Source organism: Peromyscus eremicus, chromosome 12, assembly GCF_949786415.1.
Source record: "Peromyscus eremicus chromosome 12, PerEre_H2_v1, whole genome shotgun sequence".
NCBI classification, from domain to species: domain Eukaryota; kingdom Metazoa; phylum Chordata; class Mammalia; order Rodentia; family Cricetidae; genus Peromyscus; species Peromyscus eremicus.
In genome coordinates, this window is record NC_081428.1 from 62,025,575 (window position 1) to 62,034,223 (window position 8,649).

The window sequence follows — 8,649 nt, forward strand, 5'->3', positions numbered from 1 at the left end:
ACAGAGCGAGATCCAGGACAGGCACCAAAACTACACAAAGAAACTCTGTCTCGAAAAAACAAACAAAAAGATAGTTTTGCTGTTTTTTAAAGATAGCTATGGATTGTTTTCCTCACATGAGCAAGACCCTCGTTCAATCTCTAATAGCACACATTCAGAAAAAGAAAAGACAATATTTTGTATTCCTAAGGCAATGTGTTAGGAAGTGCCAAGTAGCACCCATGACATATTCTTGGCAAAATTGTTACCAGTTAAACTTATGAGTTCTACTTTTCAGACTAGAAAAAATACAGGAAGATAGGGGATGAGTTAAAAGATGCTAGAGGAACCCCTCTAGACAATCCCGAAGATTGGCAGTCACAAGACAGCTGCCCTGGTCACTTAAAACAGTCTGTGTTGAGCGTGGTGACGTGTCTGTGTTGAGCGTGGTGACGTGTCTGTGAGCCTAGACACAGAGACCAATGCAAGAGGATGGAGGCTGGTTTGGGGTCTTTATCCAAGTGACTCTTCCAAGAGAACAGCATTGCAGAAGCCGCAGCTGCATTGTGGTGAGGTGATAGTGCATTAAAGACTCCATTAGCTCCGATCGTGGAAGCCATCCAGGAGAGAGGGAAGGATGTGGCTCCGGAGAAGAAAGAAAATCAAGAAACGGAGGTAGAGGGACATAGGGGCTAAAGAAGAGGTCAAAGTCAAGAGCAGCCTCAAGGCTTCACACCTGGGGAGGGGGAACAGCGATGCGCCGAGGGAACCTCAATTGAGAAAATGCCTCCATAAGATCTGGCTGTAGCCCATTTTCTTAATTAGTGATTGGTGCAGGAAGGCCCAGCCCATTGTAGGTGGTTCCATACCTGGGCTGGTGGTCTTGGGTTCTATAAGAAAGGAGTCTGAGCAAGCCATGAGGAGCAAGCCAGTAAGCAGCACTCCTCCATGGCCTCTGCATCAGCTCCTACCTCCAGGTTCCTGCCCTGCTTGAGTTCTTGTCCTGACTTTTTTTGATGATGAACAGTGATGTGGAAGTGTAAGCCAAATAAACCCTTTCCTCCCCAATTTGCTTTTTGGTCATGGTGTTTCACTGCAGCAGTAGAAACCCTAATTAAGATAGGAGAGAGACAGGTGAGTTCAAGTTGTAAAATTAAGTATAGCTCTTAACCTCCAAAGTCATATACTAATAAGTATAACTTTACTTTTCTGTAATTCAATTTTTATTACTGCCAGGCAAGGAAGGTGTTATAAAACCATGGATGGAGTAGGATGGTGAATAATCACCTATATTATTATAATTAATTTTACCATCAAAATATTTTATTCTCAGGCTGACAAGATGGCTCGGTGGGTGAAGGCATTTGCTGCCATGCCTGATGACAGAATTTGATCCCTGACCCCATATGGTGGAAGGAGAGAACCACTTTCCACAAGTGATCTCCGTACACCTGCTGTGGTATGTGTGAGTGCGTACACACAACAAGGCAACTTGTGGAAGAGTTTATTGGAGGCTCACAGTGTCAGAGGATGAGTCCGTGACCATCAGAGTGGGGAGTGTGGAAGCAGGCATGGTGCTGAAGCAGCAGCTAGAACTTACATCCTGAGACAGGACCACCAGGCAGAGGAGCGGGCGCGGGCGCGGGTCAGCTGGGAATAGTTTGGGCTTTTGAAACCTCAAAGCCCACCCCCAGTGATACCCCTCCTCCAAGGCTACACTTCCTAATCCTTCCCAAACAGTTACACCAGCTGTGGACCAGACTTTCAAATATACAGGCCTGTGGAGGCCATTCTCATTCAAACCGCCATACATGTAATGATGATTTTTTTTAAAGTATTTATTCCCATGGATAGCAATAGGGTGTTTGATTGCAGAGCCCTTAGTATACAGTTAAATGTCCCCTCTTCGTAAGCCAGTTGCCACCTCCAGCAGGCCAAGGACAGAACAGATGAGTTGTGAGGGAGGAAGAATGGTTTTGTGGGACTCTGGGGACGGACGAGACCCCAGACACTAACGGCAGAGATGGCTGTTTCTTGTTCTAACAAGTTCACTTTCAGTGAGGTTAACCGTGGAGTCACTAAGTACCACGACTTTTGTAAGTGTTGGGTACTGATGACACCGTTATCTCATCTGGGTAGTATCTGAATTTCTACTGAAGGAAGGCCCATCTGTTTGAGGGTCACGACAGGAAGTTTCTTGAGCTTTGGCCGTGGAGCCAAGCACAGCTTAGCATACATGAGCTCCAGTGGGGAGCAGGCTTGCTCTCAGCTGCTTGATTAGATAGTTGTTTTCATACTTGTATCTCCTCAGGAACCAGAACCCCCAAGGGAGACTTGCAGTTAATTTCCCCCAGAGAACTTAAACGTGTGCATCTGCACACAGACACAGGAGCTGTCTAATGACAGTCTCCAAGTAACCACTGACTTCCTCCCTATGTTGTGGTGATGTGTTGGTCACCATCGTCTCTGCAAATCATCCCCTGTCCCCTGCCACAGGGCTCATAACCTAGCAGGATCTGGTTTCCTAAGCATTTCCAGAGAAGAGGCAGAAGTCAGGGAGAAAGGTGGCACTTGGCTTCTAGATGACAGATTAAAGGTGTGCACCAGGCCAGTAGGGTCTATATGGTTCCAGGCCAGCAAGGCTATATAGTGGCACCTTGTCTCAAAACCAAACCAAAACAAAAAAAAAACTTGTCTGAACTTGGTAGCTCATGCCTTTAATCCTAACACTCAGGAAGCAGAAGTGTAGAGATCTGAGTTCAAGACCAGCTTCATCACCAGCCAGGGCTACAAAGTGAGAACCTACCTCAGAACACAGACACACACACACACACACACACTCCCAGTGGCTTTAGTATTAGAGAGTTGCTTCTCTTAATCAAAAGGTAGGCAGAGATGGACTTGTTCAGTGAAGTCAGAACTGATCTCTTTGCCTTTTGCACGTTTCCAAGATAGCTTTTGTAACTCCGGCTATTACAACAAGCATCTATCCCATGACTTAAAAGATTTAAGGCAGGAAAAAGGTGGAAAAGGGCAAATATTAGATTCCCCGATCAGATTTCTGCATTTTCCTATTGACTATGATTATGTTAGAGGAAATGATTACAAAGCACATTTCTCGGTTTTGAGAAGTCCCTCCCTGTAATGATAAGACCTGGATAAAGGTTAGGGCTATGACCAAAGTAGCTGAGCAATGGAAGGAGTAATGGTTTATCTCACAGTCTGTCAGCGCTCCCCTAGTCCCCAAAGGTTCATGGCTCTCTGTCTTAGTCACTGTTTTATTACTGTGAAGACACACCATGACCTAGGCAACTCTCAAAAAGCAAAGTATTACATTGTGTTATTGTGGGGCTAGAAAGGTGGTTCAGCGGTTAAGGGCACTGATTGCTTCCCCAAGGACCCAGGTTCAAATCCCAGCACCCACATGGCAGCTAATAACTGTAACTACAAGACCTGCCATCTAACTGTGGTGTCCATTAGCATACCAAAGTGCATGCTTGGCTTCTAAGCTTACTCAGTACCTGTAGATCTGCCCAGTACTTCTCCCCATCCCCCAAACCTCTCCAGCCTAGGGGCTTTCCTTCCCTCCCCGCAGCTTCTCTTTCTTACATAAACCTGCTCTTTTGGCGGCCATGTGCTCTTGGTTCTCTTTTACCCCCCTTTTCTCTCTCTCTTCTCTTCCTCTCCTCTCCCTCCCCTCCTCTCGTGGCCCTGTTCAGTCTGGACTCCTCCAGATGCCTCTGGCTGTCCTCTCCTCATAGCTACAGTAAAATCCTTCTCCTCAAACGCACCTTGGAGTGGTCATGTCCTAATTTTCATTCAGTTTTCAGAGTGTATTCAATGAACCAAGCTGTCATTGATTGATTAGCTAGGTTTATAACCTGTTCTTGTTACCATGGATATAGACTGAAAAATCAATGTTTTCCTAGGAGCATGGGGAGTCTTACTCTCCTGGGGAATTTTTTTGTAACTCACTACAGAGAAAAAGTCAATTTTCCAAGTGTATAAAGAATTCCCTGGAAATTGAGAAAAAAAGACCAACATCTCAACAGAAAGAACTCAAACAGAAAAATAAATACAAATGGTCCAGAACGTTGAAAGAAAAACTAACTTTACTCTGGAGCATTGGTAGCTCAGTGGTAGTTAGCTGAATGAATGAATACAGCCTTGGGTTCATCCTCAGCACCAACACAGAAGCACCTCAACCTCTTCGTTGTTTTGAAATTAATTGACCTTGTGCAGTGTCTATATCGTACAGCGTCTCACGTAAACTGTGCGATATCTCATGTATACCATGCACCATCTCACGTATATCGTACAGTGTCTCGTGTAAACTGTGGTGTCTTGTGTATATCGTACAGTGAATGTATAATGTGCAGTCTCTCATGTATATGTGCATAGGTGTGGAGGTCAGAAGACAGCTTCCAGGAGTTGATTCTCTCCTTCCATCTTGTGGGTCCCAGAGATCAAGTCATCAGGCAAACAACTTTACCCGTTGAGACATCTCAAAGGCTCTCAACTTCTTTTGTAAATTAATGCTTTATTTAACAACCATGTGCAAGGTCCTTCAGAAAAGCACAAACCACAGCCATGAAATTAAGGTACAATGCTGGGCGGTGGCGGTGCACACCTTTAATCTCGGCACTAAGGAGGCAGAGGAAGGCGGATCTCTGAGTTCGAGGCCAGCCTGGTCTACAGAGTGAGTTCCAGGACAGCAAGGACTAAACAGAGAAACCCTGTCTTGAAAAACAAAAAACAAAAACAGAAATTAAGGTACAATATCAAAGGACAGTTAATGCATATGCCACCCAATTTTAAAAATGTGTTTATGCCCAGGAGGCCTCAATCCTTCACAAAGAACCACAGGCAACTGAGGAATGCTGAGAGCCAATCGTCTCCCCAAGGAAGAGCACACCAATTGGTTATCCAATACCAAATGGTCAGCCCTGAAAAATTCAAACAATATTATATAGACTGCGTAGGTTGTATTTAGGAGTATGTATGTATATACATATCTGTATATATGTATGTAAGAACAATTAATGAAAACAGAGGCCATGAATTTGAAAGAGTGCAAGGAGTATGTGGAATGATTTAGAGCAGTGGTTCTAACCTTCCTAATGCTGTGACCCTTAATACAGTTCCTCATGTGTGGTGACCCCCCAACCATAACATTATTTTCGTTGCTACTCATAACTAATTTTGCTACTGTTATGAATTGTAATATAAATATCTGATATTCAGATGGTCTTAGTCAATGTTAGATTCAAAATTAAGCCCCACCTGCCCAAGGACCAGGTAACTTCCTGAGATTCTAGGAATTGTAGTTCTTGGAAACTGACAACAAAGCCTCATGGGAAAGTATGGTGGCCTGTGGGTTTTGCCCATATTAAGCTCCACCAACAGTGTCTTGGGACCACTTACCTGGAAAGTTTCCAGTTGATGATCCTCGCCATATTCCATCTTGGTCAGTATTTAGTATTTTTAATAAAAGCTTGCTTAAATTCAGCCAAAATGGTAGAACTGTTTTTTTCTGGCGCATTTCAGGATTAACAGTCAACCCCTGTGAAAAGGGACATTCGACCCTAAAAGGGTCTCAACCCATAGGTTGAGAACTATTGATTTTTAGATTTATAAAAACAAAGCCTGCTAAGCACTCACCAGTGGTAGGAAGCAAGCTGTCTGCTCTAAGCTGTGTGGATGATCTGATGTCAGTGCCTCTTGCTAAGTGTTACTCCTAGTCTAGCCTTATTCTCTATAATTCAGGCTCACTCTCGAGAGTTACTTCACTAGGCTCCATTTCCACTGGTTCATGTGCCCTGCTTTCAAGAGAGACATCTGATCTTATCCAGGAGCCCGACTCTGTTATTTCTAGGGTGTATCCTGCTAGCAGTACTGGGAATGTAATGATTATGTCTAAGAGCTTAATTTTATGAGGCAATTTCAAAGAGGAATTCTTGGCCCCCTCATGAGTGAGGAATTGTACAGGCTGGAGGGACTTGTAAGGACTCAGTTAACAGCCCGAGTATGGAGTGGGGGCACACCCCTTATCCTTTTGAATCAGCAGCTCTAGTCATGGCCAACCTGAACACTCGGGCCTTTTGTGTCCTAACTAACGTCCTCAGTTATGCTCCCATTGCTTCAGTGTTCTCCTGTAGGGTAAAAAGTCTGAGCTCACTTCCAGGTTTGGAAAACCCACCAATCCCCGGGGCTCACCCCAAGCTCAGGACTTGAAATCACACCAATTCCCACTCTTGAAAATCCTGCCCCCCCAGAAACCCGGTGTAAGCCTGTCTCCTGCTCAGTTAGCTCCCTGCTGCTGCTGGCCCCAGCAGAGGCAGCCACCTCTTGTGTCCCTCCCAATGGCTCTCTTGTCCACTGGAGCATGTGGCTCTGGCAGGCCCGGCTTGCCCTTCTGCCCCATTCCCTCTGCCTTGCTAAAAACCATTACACTTCTAAAGCCAGCCATCAAGGTCTAGTCCCGTATTTGCCCACTTCCTCCTCCTGAGGCTACCTTGGACTACCAAGGTCCAGCAATCAAAAGCCCCGTTTGGTTCACCTAATAAACATGCCCAATCAAAATAAACCACCACATCCTGGTCCTTGTGTAAGAATGGACTAGGATTCGGGGGTAGATTTTCTCACCTTAAAAATTACACCTGCAACGTCATTTGCTGCTGTTTTCTGAGTCAGAAAGCAGCCACTTTAATTTTTCTTCCTCACTTAATAAAGGATCTCTCTGCGAAAACAGGTGCTTGTTTGTGGTTTGTGCCTAATCCAGGGACCCAGGAGGGAACCTCTGCTGTGTGTGTGTGTGTGTGTGTGTGTGTGTGTCTCCTTCAGTTGTGATATTCGTTGGCTCCAGACTGCCAGGATACTTTTCCCCTCAGAGCTATAACACACCTTCACTTCACAATCACCTGGATAGCCAGTCTCCATATTCAATACCCACTGTTGAAATGGTCCTTGCGGGTTCACTTTCTTTGACTTCTTTTAAAAGTCTTGCCTGCATGTGTCTCTGTGCATCAAATGTGTGGCTGGTGCCCAAGAAGGCCAGAAGAATTAGAGATGGTTGTGAGCCAACATGTGGGTGCTGAAAATTGAACCCAGGTCCTCTGGAAGAGCAGCCAGTTGCTCTTAGCTGCTGAGCCGTCTCTCCAGCCCCTGCTTTTATTTGCTTCTTTGAAACAGGGTCTCCACTTTGTAGCACTATGGAGACAAGGACGACCTGGAACTCAGAACTACCTGCGTCTGCCTCCAGAATGCTGGAATTAAATGCATGAGCCACTACATCCAGCTGTATCAAAATGTTTTTTCTTGTAGACCTCTGTTGTAGGTTGTTTTGTTAACCAGTGTGCTTTCTGAGGCTACCTGCAGCATGGGTGAGGAGAGGTTGCTTAGAGGCCCATGGTGACAAGGCAGCTGTTGAATTCCTGAAAAGCCCACTCCAGAATGGGTACCACTCACCAAGGCTGCATCCAAGGAACTCCCTATGCAACTTGCAGGAGTTTCATGAAGAATCTTCTCTTCTAGCAGTTGTTACTGTTTATATGACCCTGGGGAGGTTGTTCAGTTTGTATTTTTGAGACAGGGTCTAAAGAGAACCCAGGGCAGAGACGCTATAAATCTCAGATTAGCTTCTAGCTCCCTGTGTACCTGAGGGATCCTGATCCTCCTGCCCATCCAAAGTGGTCGGATAATAGTCCCACATACACTCTCTCCCCACCCCACCCACTGTGCGTGTGTCACTGAGTATTGAACCTAAGACCTTGGGACTGTCAGGCAAGTACTCAACTTGTTCTATTTCAAGTCTCTTTATTATTTATTTATTTGGAGGGGGTGGTTTGAAACGTGGTTTCTGGGTGTAGCTCTGGATGCCCTAGAGCTATAGATAGATTGGCCTTAAACTCAAGAGATCCACCTGCCTCTGCCTCCTGAGCACTGGGATTAAAGGTGTGCACCACCACCACCTAGCATCATTTTTGATCCAGCTGTTCTTTGTTCACAGCAGGCTTGTAGGTCTGCCACTATCCTATCTGGAAAGCCTAAATTTTGTTCCAATGATTTAAAAATACATCAAAACAAAATAATCCAAAAAAAAAAATTCAATGCTCCATTTCTTCCTTGCTGAAAAAATTCCTAATTTGAAACTCTTAAAACTAGCTGTAGACCGGGTGGTGGTGGTGGTAGCACACGCCTTTAATCCCAGCACTCGGGAGGCAGAGGCAGGAGGATCTCTGTGAGTTTGAGGCCAGCCTGGTCTAGTCCAGGACAGGCTCCAAAGCTACAGATAAACCCTGTCTCAAAAAACAAAAACAAAAAACCAAAACAAAAACTAGCTGTTTGTGGCGGCTTGTGCTGTCACACATATACTGAGAAGGCAGAAATATGAGGATCACAAGTTCAAGGCCAGATTATTCCTCACAGTTAAGAGAGTAGCAGGGGTCTAGGAACAGGATCAAAATACACTACACACATATATGAGAATGGCATACGTCTTACACCCATTATGTATATTCTAATACAAAATTAAAATGCTAAACATGACAAAAAGCAGCCACGTGTAGTACAAACTGAGCTTTATAAACACCATGGAGTATTTTAAAAACATTTAATGTTACTTTGACTATTTTCAGCACGATTCAGAATTCCAAAGTATTAAAGATGTCT